The sequence below is a fragment of the Apodemus sylvaticus genome, chromosome 5 (assembly GCF_947179515.1).
Source record: "Apodemus sylvaticus chromosome 5, mApoSyl1.1, whole genome shotgun sequence".
Taxonomy (NCBI): Eukaryota; Metazoa; Chordata; class Mammalia; order Rodentia; family Muridae; genus Apodemus; species Apodemus sylvaticus.
In genome coordinates, this window is record NC_067476.1 from 77,257,828 (window position 1) to 77,274,932 (window position 17,105).

The window sequence follows — 17,105 nt, forward strand, 5'->3', positions numbered from 1 at the left end:
TTTGTACTATTGTTTTACAATGCTCTTTTCACTGACTTTGAACTCCAGATTTGTGATACTTATCCCAGGTTCTCAAGCTTAATTTTCATGTGTGTTCACTATCTCTTAATATAAGTATTGTTCCTTGTATTTTTAGGTGTCCCATTTTATGTGTTCCATTGATCCTTAAGCAGTCCCTAGAATATAATGTAGTACTCTCAGAACAATTGCTGTTTTTTCTCTGTCTGTAAGAGGACAGAAAGCACCCTGTCCTTGTCATCAATATATTGTGAGCATGTAGAATAATAGGGTATTCAATAAGTACTACCAAATAACCAGGTTATTGAATGACAATGAATCATCATGAGCTGTGCAAAAGCTTAAAGGCACCTAAAGGTATAGCTGGCATTTTAAACCCAACCTATGGGTGCATATTTCTAATTGGTGGTGTCAATATTCCATTCTGAATCCAAGAAGAATATTATATGACCTTTACACATATGAAAATATTGCCAATGACAATAGTTGATATATATGATAATGCTTATTTTTCTTTCACATTCTTGACATTAGAAGCTTAGTTAAAATAAATAACTCCATGTTCATAAATATTTTCTGAATTTTTGTTTTGTTTCCACATCTTTAGCTACACTGAATGAGCTCCTTTCTGCCTCTTTTAATCAATTAATCAATTACATACTTAATTAATTAATGTGTGTGTATGCACTTGTGCATATATGCAGCTTTCTGCAAACCAGCTGGTCTTTGAGATTCTGGGGAAAATATTCCTATCTTCACTTTTCATCATGTAATAGGTATTCTGGAGGAATTATAAGCCAACATCTAAAACTGGAACTTAAGACTTCAGGCTTGCTTGTTAAAACACTTCTATTCACTGAGCAATCTCCCTGGCTCTGTCGCCATATCATTATACATGTCTTTAAACACAACAATTCTTCTGCTTTAAAAATGTATAATTCTGGATTTATATATTAAAGATTAATTTATTTTTAATTATAAGTATGGATATGTGCATATAAATGCCAGTGCATGCTGAAGCCAGAGACATCAGATCCTCCTGAAGCTGGTCTAAACCGGCAGTTGTGAGCCATTCCATGCTCTGGTCACTAAACTCAGATCTTCTGCAAGAGTCTAATGTCCTCTTAATTAAGCTTCCCAACTTGTACTTTTGCTAATAATTATAAAATATATTTTAAAATATTCCTGGTGAAATGCAAACTTTTATATTTATCATTAAATTTGGTTTTAAAAAGTCATGAGCTTGAGAAGGAATAAGAGGAGAAAGGTATGTATGTGAGTGTGTGTGTGTGTGTGTGTGTGTGTGTGTGTGTCAGAGAGAGAGAGACAGAGACAGAGACAGAGAGAGGGAGAGAGAGACAGAGAGAGAGAGTGAAAGAGAGACAGAGACAGAGACAGAGAGAGAGACAGAGAGAGAGAGAGAGAGAGAGAGAGAGAGAGAGAGAGAGAGAGAGAACTGAAATATCAGTTCATCAAGCACATTCCCTCCACAGAAGTATTGGCTTAGGGTGAGTTTAAAGTTGTGTTCTCTTTACTGTGCTGAGCCTCGTTTTACCCCACAATTCTGAAAAGCTTACATATTATCCAAAGCAACAATTCTGTCAACAAATATTTATAATAGTATGTAGTAAGTGTTGTAATGTACTGATGCCTAAACAGTTGTGATATCACATAAAATTACCCAAGTTAATAAAGTTTGGGAGAAGTTGAAAAGCTGCAGTGAAGAAGTAACATGAGAAAAATAACTATATACTCACAAACAAGTCCCTAACCCCCCTTTGAGTTCTGTGCCTACACATTCCTTCACCTACAAGTTTTATCTTGTAGTATCCCAAACCTATCAAAGCTCTTATAATCCCTACTCTCAAATTATGCTACTTGTTTAATTTAGAGATTTGCTGCTGTGAATAGACACCATGGCCAAGGCAACTCCTATAAGGACAACATGTAATTGGGGCTGGCTTACAGTTTCAGAAGTTCAGTCCATTATCATCAAGGATATCTGAGATAAAAAAGGCCCAGATGTTTTCAATACCATGAAACCTACTAAGTGCAGTAGGGACCTGAGATACTCTTGTACATACTTTATTTCATGAGATTCCATTTTCAGGCATGATTTTTCTTTTTGAGGAATATATATTTTTCACTTGGGGTCTTCATGCACGTTCATGACTGTAGGAGAAACAGTGGCAGCTACCTCTATATAAACACTTTTGGGACCACACAGTCACAAAGGCATCTCCTGTAGGAGAACCTAAGTGAAGACTGCCTGAGAGACCAAGGATTGCTGATGCAGAAAGTGCCAGCCAATCAGGTACTGATGTTTAGAAGAGATGCTTTCTTTGGACCAATGAGGTATGGTTGGAGAGTATTAAAGGAGCTTGCAGCAGTGCTCAAATGAGTTTGTTGCAGCATTTCTTACCAGCTCCCAGAGTGGATTCTGTGTCATTGATTTCATACCACCTTACATCCAACCCCCAAGGGCACATTCCTAGAATGTCAGCAATGTAATTTTGCTTGTTTGATTTTTCTACAACATTGAGGCCATATGCATGTAGTTATGAGTAAGTCAACCTTAGACACTATATTTAAGAAGCTGTGTCTTTTTATGATAGTACTATGTCCAATTTTCTGAGGAACTGCCAAACTGATTTCCAGAGTAGTTGTACCAGCTAGCGATCCCACCAGCAGTGGAGGAGTGTTCCTCTTTTGCCACATCCCAGCCAGCACCTGCTGTCACCTAAAGTTTTGATCTTAGCTATTCTGACTAGTATGAGGTGAAATCTCAGGGTTGTTTTGATAAGCATGCTGAACATTTCTTTAGGTGCTTCTCAGACATTCAGTATTCCTCAGTTGAGAATTCTTTGTTTAGTTCTGTACCCAATTTTTACTGGAGTCTAACTTCTTGATTTATCTATATATATTGGATGTTAGCCCGCTATTGGATGTAGGATTGGTAAAGTTCTTTTCCCAATTTATTGGTTGCCATTTTGACCTATTGACAGTGCCCTTTTCCTTACAGAAGCTTTGTAATTTTATGAGGTTGCATTCAACAATTCTTGGTTTTAGAGCATAAGCTTTTGACGTTCTGTTCAGGAAATTTTTTCCTGTGCCCATGTGCTCAAGGTTCTTCCCCACTTTATTTTCTATTAGTTTCAGTGTATCTGGTTTTATGTGGAGGTCCTTGAACCACTTGGACTGGGGCTTTGTACAAGAAGATAAGAATAAATCGATTTGCATTTATCTGCATGCTAACTGCCAGTTGAACCAGCACCATTGTTGAAAAGCTATCTCTTTTCCACTGAATAGTTTTAGCTCCTTTGTCAAAGATCCAGTGACTGTAGGTATGTGGGCTCATTTCTGGGTCTTCAATTCTATTCCATTGATCTACCTGCCTGTCACTGTACCAATTCCATGAGGGTTTTATCACAGTTGCTCTACAGTACAGCTTGAGGTCCAGGATGCTGAAAATTTCCTCAGTTTCTGTTGTTATATCTCCCTTTTCATTTCTGATATATTAATTTGGATACTGTGCCATCTGGTTAGTATGGCTAAGGTTTATCTATTTTGATGATTTTCTCAAGGAGCCAAATCCTGCTTTGGTTGATTCTTTGTATAGTTCTATTTGGTTCTACTTGTTTGATTTCTGTCCTGAGTTTGATGACTTCATAAAGTCTACTCCTATTCAGTGTACTTGTTTCTTTTTGAACTAGAGCTTTCAGGTTGCTGTTAAGAGTGTATGCTCTCTCCAGTTTGTTTTTGGAGGCACATAGAGCTATGATTTCTCCTCTTAGCACTGCTTTCATTGTGTCCAATAAGTTTGGGTATGTTGTACCTCAATTTTCATTAAATTCTAAAAAGTGTTTAATTTTTTTCTTTTTTTATTCCTTGACCAAGTTATCATTGAGTAGAACGCTGTTCAGCTTCCATGTGTATGTGGACTTTCTGTTATTTTTGTTGCTATTGAAGACCAGCTTTAATCTGTAATGATCTGGTAGATGGTATAGGATTATGTCAATCTACTTATATCTGTTCAGTTCCATTTTTTGACTGATTATATGGTCGATATTGGAAAACGTACCATGAAGTGCTGAGAAGGTATATTCTTTTAAATTAGGATCAAATGTTCTATATCTATATCTGTTCTATATCTATAAATGTTCATTAGATTCTGAAAATGCATTTGAAAAAATTCAGCATTCCTTCATGTTAAAAAGTCTTGTAAAGATCCGGAATTCAAAGCCCATACCTAAACATAGTAAAAGCAATATACAACAAACCAGTAGCCAACATCAAACTAAATGGAGAGAAACTTGACACAATCCCAGTAAATCAGGAACTAGACAAAGTTGCATCTTCTATGAGGTTGTGATAGCTCAAATATGCTTTAGTTTTCTTCACAATTTTACTATGAAACATAGTTACTCCTTGTATCTTGTTTTTTAGTGTCTGTGTTCTATTATCTGAGAAGAGATGCCAATCCAATCATTTTGTTTATTATTTAATTGGTCCTACTTCTAGAGTAGTAAATAATGTATGAGGTCTTCAGTAATGAGTCTCGAATGAAAATATAGTTTGGGCAGAATTCGGAAAACTGGTAAGTTTAATAAGTAATAATACATTTAATTATAATTTATACTGAAAATATTACTAATTATAATTAATACTGAAATTACTGATATAATTAATCCTGAAAAAGCAATACTTAATATTGGATAGGTCCATTCAATGGAGAAATCTTATTTAAAAGCCCATAGTATGACTTAGAGGGAAATAACCTAGTGGCTGTCAAAGTGTCTGGAAAGGAGTAGATTCAGTGTGAATGGGTGAAATGAAAATAGATACTCATGTTGTAAATCCTTTCACAACCATTAATTTCCACTTTAACACTTAATGGCATGTAGTAGTGCCTCCAATGAACATTTTATGGACAAGTCACATTATAGAAATTTCTTCAGAGTCTAAGTCCATTTTAGAAGAAAAACTTTGGATAGTTCTAGAAGGCTCAAATAATGGATTTTCCAGTGGGAGCAGCAACTATTTCTAGATGTGTAAGTTTCATAATTTCTATGATTTTCATTTATTAGACCCATGGAAAATATTATAAAATTTGCATGGTAGTCTTAAAAATAGGAACAGGAAAAGTTAAGAAAAGCAGATGTAAGGGTGCTGTTAGTGTTAGTACCAACTCATGAGCTGCTTAGAACCTGTGTATCTGTATGTTAGACACAAAGGCTGAGCTAATATCATCAGTTTTCCAAATGGTGCTTGAACTCCTGTCAAGGAACAGGATATTCATTCATCTTCATCAGCTTTAAATTTGGAATATCAATTCAATTTAAAAATATTTATTGAGCCCTTAATATGAGTCAGGCATCCAGCCAGGTATTAGAGTCACAGAGACAAGCAATACACAGTCTATGGCCTTGTGGCTTTCCATTTGGACAGAAGAGCAATGTATTTGGGTGGGAAATGGGAAACATGAAAATAAGCAAAGAAACACAAATCAGTAAAATTAAATAATTTATTCCAGTGAGAGCTCTGTGAGGGTAAATCCATCCCTACCTTACCTTCTGATGGGTACTCTGGTGCCCAGAGGCAGAAGGCAATCAGCAGATATATGTTCTATTTTAAGCTAATGAAGGATAAGTGGAACTCTGGCATTATCCTCAAAGTACAAGCTATTGTGAACCAAAATGCTCCTTTAAATGAAATATATATTCCTAACCCTTCCTTGAGGCATAGATGCTGGTAATGAGTTGTATTTGAAAGTGAACCCTGAATATTTAAAAAGTGAAATCATAGTAAACAAAGGCTTTATTCCATAGTGGCAGGACATAACTCCCAGTAGATATCTTTGAGTACAGGAATATAGTCAAAATATACCCTTTCTTTTCATTCTATAGCATCAGTAAATCTGAGGTGTGACTGTATGGAATAGATTTTATGGATTGTGAATCAGAACAGCAATTTTTTAAACCATAGCTTGTCCTCTTGATAGGCTGCCCATCAGAATTCCTTTTATTTCTATTTTATTATATTCTATTTCTCCTTTCTTTTCCTCCTCACTCTTCTCATTTTCAGCCAACCCTCAAATTCATTTTAAATTATTCTTTGATTTTATTAAATTTTATTAAATTAGTCTTTTATTTTAAATTATTTTGTTATGTATATGAATCATTAATGCTTAAGTTTACCTCAGAGAAGAACTAAAATGTCTTAGTGTTGCAGTAAGGAGTGCAAACAATAATTCCCCATTGGAGTAGCTTAGAGCAACAGTGAACCCAAATGTGAATTCTTCACTTTTCTCCTTGTGTGATCCATCAGTTGGCTGTTGGTGGTCTGTGGCCTGTCTAACTGTCTATCTGCTGTGTGTGTCTCTCAATTCCTCCCTGTTTCCTGTATGCTCTGTGTTTTCTTAACAGCACAAAGCATGTGATAGGGAAAGTAATGGGGAGTATATATTTTATAGATATCTTACTGATTCCAGCTGATCCAGAGAAATACACAAAATAGGAAATAGATATGAGAAAGCTATATCCATATGCTGCTTCCAACACTTAGAGAATATTTGTTTTGTGTTTTGTTTTAGGTGTCTTTCAACCTGTTGGCTACATTCTGCAGATAATTGCCACAAGAATATATATATATACAGGCATTATTCTGGTCAGGGAAATGGAAAATACATAGTTTAATATTAAAGCTATGCATTTAGCTGTTGCATAAAGGCTGTTTACATAGGAAATGCTAGGGATAGTAATGTTAGTTACAATATTTCCCTGAAGACGGGTTGATCTCAAACATCTTGAATCCAAAGTATAACAGAGATCAAATACATTTTTAAAATAATCTTGAGGCACATTATTAATTCAGTTATAATGCCTGTTAAAAGTGTGGTCTCAAAAAACAAGGGATAGCTTCAGAAGAAATTTTCATACATACTCCACACACATACCCAGACACACAATTTATAAAGGCAAGCTGCTGCTTTAATTTAGTGTTACTTGTTTTTTTATGTATTTGGTGTTAGCTTCCTATCAGGAGATTTGTCCTAGAGAAAACTGATTCTTCCTCTCAGAAGCCACAACTTGCCTTTAGTTTTGCTATAGGAGGGACTTTGTGAGATTTAGGTTCATTGCATTCATATAAAAATATGTAAGCACATCCCTAGTTTTTTGTGAGAAATTAGGTCAAATGATCTAATAGAATTTCCAAGGAAATTTAGATATGACCAGTATACTACATATATTTCGCTAAGATGTCATGGCCAGCTTTTGTGGTTCAAGGGGCTTGAACAATGGCATTTATTTTCTCCCAGTCTGGAAGTTGTAAGCTGACCATTCTTTCTTTCAGAGGAATCTTATTGTCTTAAAACTGTCCATCCTATTTCGGGACAGTAGTCCTCCCCACTTGCAGGTGTTTCTCAGGGGACTCCAAAAAATTCCTAAAACAAGGTAGGTTGTTTGTATTAATCTTGATTGCTATCCATAAATTGAAGGTAAATTTGTACTGCAGTTAACACCAGGCAATTTGAACCTAGGATTGAGAATTGAATTGGAACTGACCTGAAAACCTTATTGCCAAGGACTAGCTTTCATAGTTCATGGGGTGATATGCAAGCTGCCAAGGGAAGGAATCAATCAATAGGTATACTAAGTTGTAATACTATGGCTGCCTAAACAAGAACTGAACAATTCCAACAGCTGACATTCCAGCATAGATTGGGAATCTCTCATGGAGACCTTCCCCTAGATAAAGATATTCAGGCAACTGATAACTTCTGAGAGACAGAGAATTGATCTTTCCTAGGGTTGTGTATATAATACCAAAATATAGAGAGCCCTATAAACAAACACATAAATGGACTTCACAGTTTGTATTTATATATTTATTGATGGATGTATTTGATGTTTGTGTGTATGTGTATGCAGATGTAGATATACATGTATATATATATGTATGTGTTTGTGATTTATATGATGTATACGTATATGTGGCATAGATGATGTATGTGTATGTGACATAGATGATATGCACATATGTGATATATATGATGCATGTGTATGTGATTTATTTGATGTATGTGTATGTGGTGTAGATGATGTATGTGAATGTGATGTAGATTATGTATGTGTCTGTGTATATGTGAAGTATATGATGTATGTGTATATGTAGATGATGTATGTGTATGTGATATATATGATGTATGTATATGTGGTGTAGATTTATATGTATGTGGTGTATATGATGTATGTGTATGTGGTGTATATGATGTAGGTGTATGTGTATATGGTGTGTATGTATATATAACAAGAGGAATTGATGGCTAGGGATGAGTAAGAGAGGGAAGATGAGGAAGAAAATAATGTCATTATATATTAATTAGCAATTTAAAGTTTCCATCCTCTCCCACTTGTTTTTGTGTGGTTCCTTCTGATATGTATTGTGCAATCTCTTATATCAGAAAGACACTTGCATCTTGGATATGAAATCTCAATGATCTCATTTTAACTTAATTACCTAGTTAGGAAACACGATTTAACAACGTCACATTCTGAGAAATGGAGCACTGTAATTTCAGCATATGAATTTCAGGGGAGCAGACTTAGCTCTTACAATATGTACCTCTTTTCTCATGTCCTTGACTGCTCTAAATAATTTAAAAGTTGCTAATAAATGAAAGATTTTTCCAGATCCCTAAACTAAGAAGCAATATAGACATGAGTTGGCACCAGGAATATTTTTCTTCCATATCAGCAATTATTCTTCTCTGTAAATTTGGTATAATACAAATATATTATATCATTTTATACCTGATAGGAAATGGACAACTTTATCATCTATTTTAAATGTTTTCTATGTTTATAGATAGCAAAATTTTAAAGTGGAACAAAATTGGGGTTCATAGGCTACTTTCAGCTTATTTTATTACCCTTAAAACTCAATTCCTTCTAACATGCTGTATAAAACAGAAGCAGGTGTAATAAAACTAAGTGTATAGATGCGCCATGCTGCAGAACTCACTGATTGCCACAGCCAACCTCAGACAGGTGCAATATTATCACCATCATTTTCTGTGCATAGTAAAATTGATATAAAGAACAGCTCAATAGAAGAGATACAGTCTGCAGTGGAGAGTTTATAACACCTGTCATAATGGATCTGTCAGAAGAAAAAATGTTTACAGTTCATTGCATAATATAAAATGTTTGCTAAATCAGCAGTAAAAGTCGAAGTGAGGATAAATTTGTAGCAATGGCGGCAACACAACACGACTTCACATAAATACACCTGGCAGGAGAGCAGGTTGGGCGGGGAGGGGGGAGCAGGAACTACTTAGTTCAGAGAAGGATTTGATTTATGCCATAAATAAACTTAAGAAGTATTAGGAAGATTAGTGCATTAGAATGTTAACACAAATCAAGATGCCCTATGCTGAGCCAGATTGCATGCACAACAATAAACTGTGCCTACTCCAAGTGAGTTGCTGCTGGATCTCACAGGAAGCTGGTTTTAAGCCACAGAGTTTCTTTCTTCTTCTTTTTTTTTTTCAGATGCATTTTTTTTATTCGATGTATTCTTTATTTATATTTCAAATGATTTCCCATTTTCTGGGTCCCCACTCCCCCCAAGTCCCATAAGCCTTCTTCCCTCCGCCTGTTCCTCCATCAACTCCTTCCCACTTCCCTGTTCTGGTATTCCCCTATACTGTTACACTGAGTCTTTCCAGAACCAGGGGCCACTCCTCTGTTCTTTTTGGACATCATTTAATATGTGGATTATTTCTTGGGTATTCCAAGTTTCTAGGTTATTATCCACTTATCAGTGAGTGCATACCATGACTGATCTTTTGAGACTGGGTTACCTCACTTAGTATGATGTTCTCCAGCTCCATCCATTTGTCTACAAATTTCCTGAATTCATTGTTTCTAATGGCTGAATAGTATTCCATTGTGTAAATATACCACATTTTTTTGTATCCATTCCTCTGTTGAGAGACACCTGGGTTGTTTCAAGCTTCTGGCTACTACAAATAGGGCTGCTATGAACATAGTAGAGCATGTGTCCTTATTACATGCTTGGGAATCCTCTGGGTATATGCCCAGGAGTGGTATAGCAGGGTTCTCCGGAAGTGCCATGCCCAGTTTCCTGAGAAACCTCCAGACTGATTTCCAAAGTGGTTGCACCATCTTACAATCCCACCAGCAGTGGAGGAGTGTTCCTCTTTCTCCACATCCTCGCCAGCACCTGCTGTCTCCTGAGTTTTTGACCTTAGCCATCCTGACTTATGTGAGGTGAAATCTCAGGGTTGTTTTGATTTTAATTTCCCTAATGATTAATGATGTCGAACATTTCTTAAGGTGTTTCTCAGCCCTCCGAAGTTCTTCATGTGAAAAATCTTTGTTTAGTTCGGTACCCCACTTTTTAATGGGGTTATTTGGTTCTCTTGGTTCTACCTTCTTGAGTTCTCTGTATATATTAGATATTAGCCCTCTGTCAGATTTAGGGTTAGTGAAGATCCTTTCCCAATCTGTTGGTTGACGTTTCATCCTTTTGACAATGTCCTTTGCCTTACAGAAACTTTGCAGTTTTATGAAGTCCCATTTGTCAATTTTTGATCTTAGAGCATAAGCTATTGGTGTTCTATTCAGGAACTTTTCCCCTGTGCCCATGTCCTCAAGGGTCTTCCCCAGTTTCTTTTCTATTAGTTTCAGTGTTATGACAAGAACTTCAGATCTCTGAAGAAGGAAATCAAAGATCTTAGAAAATGGAAAAATCTTCCATGCCCATGGATTGGCAGGATTAATATAGTTAAAATGGCCATATTGCCAAAGGCAATCTACAGATTCAATGCAATCCCCATCAAAATCCCAACCCAGTAATTCTTCATACAGCTTCATACTGAGCAATGCTCAAATTCATCTGGAATAACAAAAAACCCAGGATAGCTAAAACTATTCTCAACAGTAAAAGAATTTCAGGGGGTTTCAGTGTCCCAAGCCTCAAACTTTACTACAGAGCAATAGTGATAAAAACTGCATGGTATTGGTACAATGTCAGGCAAGGCGATCAATGCAATAGAATTGAAGACTCAGAAATGAACGCACACACCTATGGTCACTTGATCTTCGGCAAAGGAGCTGAAAGCATCCAGTGGAAAAAAGATAGTCTTTTCAACAAATGGTGCTGGTTCAATTAGAGGTCAGCATGCAGAAGAATGCGAATCGATCCATTCTTATCCCCATGTACTAAGCTCAACTCCAAATGGATCAAGGACCTCCACATAAAACCTGACACATAAATGGAGTTTCTAAATATGGGACCACAGTGCTATTCTTGTCCATGGTGCTAACAGGTCCAGTTGGAGGAGAATTGCTAAGAATCATTACTTGCTAGGCCTTTGTCTCAGATTTTTCTAAATTACCAGGCCGGGGGACAGATTCTTGTTCTGAGTTTTAGAAAAAGATGGCTGAATCTCTAAGAAATTTGAATGATGCTTTAAAAAGCAACTATGAGTGAGGAGTTTAAATATACTTAAAATATACTTAACAGTCTACAAGGCATTAAAGTGAAATTTCTGGTAGTTATGTGTTCTTACGGCGATTCTCTTGCTACCAGTAGTCATTTAGATCAGGGGCAACCTACAAACTCAAATTAGATGAATTGCTTATGAAAAAGATAGACTGCATGCCATTTCTTTTGCTGTGTGATTGTTCTTCTGGAACACTGCTTGCAGTGTTGGCAAGCACTGACTCCTGGATGAACACAGGAACTTTGCCTCCTACTTTTAGAGAAATTCCCACTTTCTGGCTTGGTTTCCCTCACCTGTGTATGATGAGGCCACTTCTTAGTCTTTAAATTTTTAAATATTTGATTCACTGCCTCCCTTTTCAATGTTACCTATTCCAAAATGATATTAATACCAGTGTAGCTGATGCATTTGCTACCATAGAGTCTGATTATTGGTCTTCTTTGGAATAATATTAATGACCAACAGCATTCTTTGCCACAGTCATAAGACTTGTTCAATAGAAATGCAATCCCTCCACAATCCAAGTTAATGTATGACCCAGATTTTTACATCATCACTCCTATATTTGTTTAGATAGTAAATAATTTGCATATCTCCAAGGTGTTATCAACTACATGTGTTTTGGATTCATCTTGTGTTACCTAACTAAGGCCTGCCTAATTCTCCATTTCCCCTTTATTATTAATTTCCATTTTCTCATGAAATTTCATGACATCTCCCCTCTTTACGAACAATAGAAAAATCCTCTTTGTTGAATTCAATCAACCTCTACAGCCATTGTTAGATCATTTCAACATTATACTACAAATCTTCTATTCTAAATGCTACCATTAACCTGTGACTAAATCCAGCAGCTCTCATTGGAGTCCTACTCTAGTCATTCTTTTGTCAAACATTATTACAATTGATTGCTACTTACTTAAATGTTAATCTGCCTTTCTATTTTCCTGTAGGGCATTAGAGACTGAAGTCTGCTTGAAATTATGCTAGTCTTTTTGTTGGGGTGCCCTTTGTAACTTCTCTCCTTTTCTTTTTCGAACAGCTACAAGTCTCCATTCACAGCATCCTTTTAATATATACACTCTTACTCTCATTGGTCTCATGGAGGCTAATGGATTTCAACAGACCTCACCTTTTCTTGACTCTAAACTGCACATATTTCTTCTTCAGAACTGTCAGTGCTGAAATGCAGAAGCTTGTATCAAATATAATACACAGCTTTTTCATATGGATGCAAAATATAAATTCCATATGCCCCCAAACCTAGTATGTGTTCTTCAGAACCACCCAAGCTACTATTCCCATTAGGTAAAATCCCCATCCTGCTAGATGCTGTGGTGAAAACACAAGAAAATCACATACCAGTAAAAGATCTGGGTCCTTTTCTTTAGTTTCTAGAACCACTGATGATTCAATTCTTGCTAAATTTCTTACTATAGTAACTCACAGTATTTACAAGAGTATGACCTCCATGGCATAGGTAAAATTATGGTCAAAACTGTTATTTCCAGGACCAAATACCTGAACACTTCCAAGATTGTTTATCAATAAATCACTCACCAGTACTTATACAGTGAAGCAACAAAAATGTAAAAGTTAAGGAGTCACTGGAATTGATGGCGTCTCTGAGCTGATGGCAAACTTTTCTATTCTGCTGTGTCTCTTATGAACTTGTCTGTAAAGAATAAGTGTGATTTAGCGATATTCAGAATTGTTCATATGAGTTATTGTGTGATGTTGTAATGAATTATACATAAATTTCTATCCCACACATTATAAAAGCTAAGTAAAAACAATATTAAGTGGAAATTGTTATAGATGTCAAATTTCATAATCAATCTCAAACCAAGCCTAGCAATGCTGATTAATTTTTGTAGTTTTTGTGGTAATCTAGAATCATATGTATACATGAAACATAAAAATTTTATACCTTTCTTCACACATTCTACCATTATTAAACATCAGTTGTGTCTTCAAAATAAAACGCTCAATCTGTTAAAACAGTATCTATTAGCTCTGTCCTTATCTTACATTCAACCATAGAGAGATGATGCTGAATAGCTTTTTAACTGTTATGTCTGTGTCTGCCCATCTTGATTCAAGACTCCAATGAAATACCGAAACATATTTTTGTGAAACAATTTAATGAACATCTATTAAAAATAGCATCATGCCAATAGTGAGCTTGTACTTATGGAAAAGATAAAGAAAAATGTCCCAGAATTCTAATATACTTATTTTCTTTATTACATTGCTTGAGTTTTGAGTGAAAATAAATTGTGGGTTCAGATGAGATAGAACAGAAGGTTGCTTGCCGAAATTTGACTGTAGGAGTAGGGGAGCCACTGACTTGGACAGTATCTTCACAGCTGATTGATTGACTGTAGAGAGGTTAAGCTAGTGCCTGTATGGAATTATTACCCTCAATTATAATCTGTTTATTGCAAAGGAAGATACTTTGCACCCCTATATTTTAGTGTCTTTTGCAAAGGAAGGTACTTTGCATGCTACTGGAAGAAAAACTTTGACACAAACCCAGCCACAAAACTTTTTACTTATATCTACTTACAATCTGTCCTGTCTATAAGATGTGCTGGGGCAATGATGTCACAGAACTTGTGGGAGCAACCAACTAATGACTGGTTTAACTTTATGCCCATCAGAAGAAATCTGTGCTCTACACTGCCTGGATAGCCAGGTAACAAACATTGGATATCCCAGAGACCTGGGGTAGAAATGATTACTAATGGTATTCTGCTATACTCACAGATTGGTGCCTTGTTGAGTCAACATCAGAAGGCCATTTTTCTGGAAGTAAATTGGTTCAGGAGCATAAACTCACTGAAAGACATCATGCAAGAAGGGAGGCTAAAATAAATCTCCATTTGATCCCTCCCCTAGGTGGTGGGAATCCTCCTGAAAGAGAAGAATGAAGATTGCAGCAGCCTGACAGGATGAAGGACAACTGGAGGACACGAGTTACTACAGTAACTAAGCAGGACTAATATGGTCTTATGAAGTCTGAAACAGCACACATGGAATCTTCAGGGGGTCTGCACAAGGTACACTGAGGATATGTTAATAGGTGTTAGCTTGGTATTTTTGTAGAACTTCTAGCAAGGAGTGTGCTCCTGACTCTTTTGCCTCCTCTTGGGATACTTTCCTTCCTATTGTGCTGTATTTCTCTGCCTAGATATGAGGACTTTTGCCTTGTCTTATGTATTACATTTTATTGTTTGGTTGTTGTCTCTTGGAGGAGTGCTCTTTCCTGAAAACAAAGGGTAAGTGTATCTGGGGGACAGGAGAGGTGGGAGGAGTGGAGGCAGAGGAAACTGTGGTTTGTATGTATTATATGGGAGAAGAATATATTTTCAATAAAATATTAACAACAGGAAAATATTAAAAACTTTGCAGATTTAAAATGTATGTATATGTGTGTATATATGAATGTGTAGCTTTTTGCAGAGACAGAATAAGGAGATATAACCTGTGTGGGTGGGATCGCAGGTACTTGTGAGTTATCTTGTATAGAGGTTAACAACTAAATCAGTCTTTTGTGATTGCATCCAACACTACAACTAACTGATAAGCTCCCCATCTCAAAAGTTTGGAGTGATTTCCTTATAATTTTTCAGCCACATAAAATCTTCTGAAGTGAAATGAAATCCACACTTTGCATTGATAAAATGTTATATGAAACATATGTAGGATAAATTTTTCTAAGCATATTAATATTCTCATTTGAAAACTAAGGGTAAAATTGTGTTACTTTTGATACAGGTGAATTTTTTGAAATATGGTATAGGTTGATTTTTCTCAGAAAGACGATGCTAAGATAGAGGTTAGGTATTAGCTTTCTGTATATAAATCATGTTACATACATACAAAGACACAGATACATAAAAGCCCACATGCACAGACACACACAGTGAAACAGAGAAACACGAAACAGTCATAGATATACACATGACCAGACAGATACAAACATACAAACACAGACACAGTCATCGACACAAAGAGACACACACAAATGTATAAATTCAGACACACACAGAGATACAGACAAACACAGGTGTACACACACAGGAACATATACACAGAGAGAGACACACACACACACACACACATATACCCACAGATACACAGATACATGCACAGCAACACACAGTACAAATAGAGACACATACACCCATATGTTCCCCACCAAAAATGGAACCCAGGAGAGGCTAAAACAATCATTACATTGAAGTCTATCTTGTTAAACCAATGGTTTTTCTGATAGGGTTTTATAAAAGAATGTTGGTAGGAAGCTACTTAAAGCAATGGAGCAAATACAGTTTGAATGCAGCTGTGTGACTATAATGCCAACCCCCAAATAGGTGAGGATTCATGAAAGTTGCATTCCTGGAACTCTGCAGGACAAGCAGGAATCTCCATGTATCAGAAAATCTTGTCATATAGTCAGCAAGAGTCTCCTTTACTTGTTCCTTGCTTCTAGTAGGCTCAGGATGGGACTGCCTGTAACTTGTAAGTTTCAGCCTTCCCAGACTTGAGAAGCTTGTTTCTATCTCAAGTCTTAGGATTTTCTCCCTCCTTCCTGGAACAAACTATCAATTTGGAAGAAACTACTACAGACTAGTAAGCACTTTCAGGTCAGCATTCATAGATATGGAGGGAACAAAGCAGGATTGGACAAAAGGAAAAGTTATTTTGACCTGCAGAAATCAATGGTAAGTCTGATTCTTAAGTAGCCCTTGACATTTTTCCTTGTTGTGAAGTGTCAAACTCCCATAGTCCCTCACCCACCAGTCATATACCCTTATCTAAAAGTGGTTCTGACATTGATTCAACCAGACTTTTTTCAGACAAGTTATCCCCTGAAGATCATGACAACTAAGCCTGGATGCTTGCACTTTCCAAAACCTGGGGAAAAAAATCAGACAGGGAATCTAGATGTCACATCATATTGACACCAACAAGTCCTAATCTGTTAAGAGAAAGTGGAGACTTCTATTATTTTGTTCAGTTAGTGAAGAAAATATGGTGAGTCCTTAGGCAGGATTACACTATTCTCAGCATTAACGATGTATTGAGTAATGGGACTTGGTCCTTGGACTTGCTTAGTTGATACAAGTTGCAGAATATTTATGTATAAACAAGTAAGGATGTTAAACAAGCTTCTGATGGCCATTTGAAGAAATAAGAAAGTGCTGTGGGTGCAGAAAAGAACATATCAAACATCTCAGCTTTGGAATTTAGGGAACAATTTACCTTGGATGCCCCATTCATTATGTCTTAGTAGCTGAGCTGGTTCTACAAGCAACCGCTAAGAAGGTCCTTGTCAAATACATCATTTTCAATGGATGTACATTACAACTTTTTAAACTGTTGTTTAGGGATACACTTTGTCTCTAGATGAATGTGTGTCCCAAAATATCCATTTTGCTTACAGCATGTACAAAATAAATTCTCTGGTTGAAAATTATGAGTGTTTAAGCATGTGTGTATGTGTGTGTGTGTGTCAAAATATGAGAACTCCTTGACTTGAGAGAAG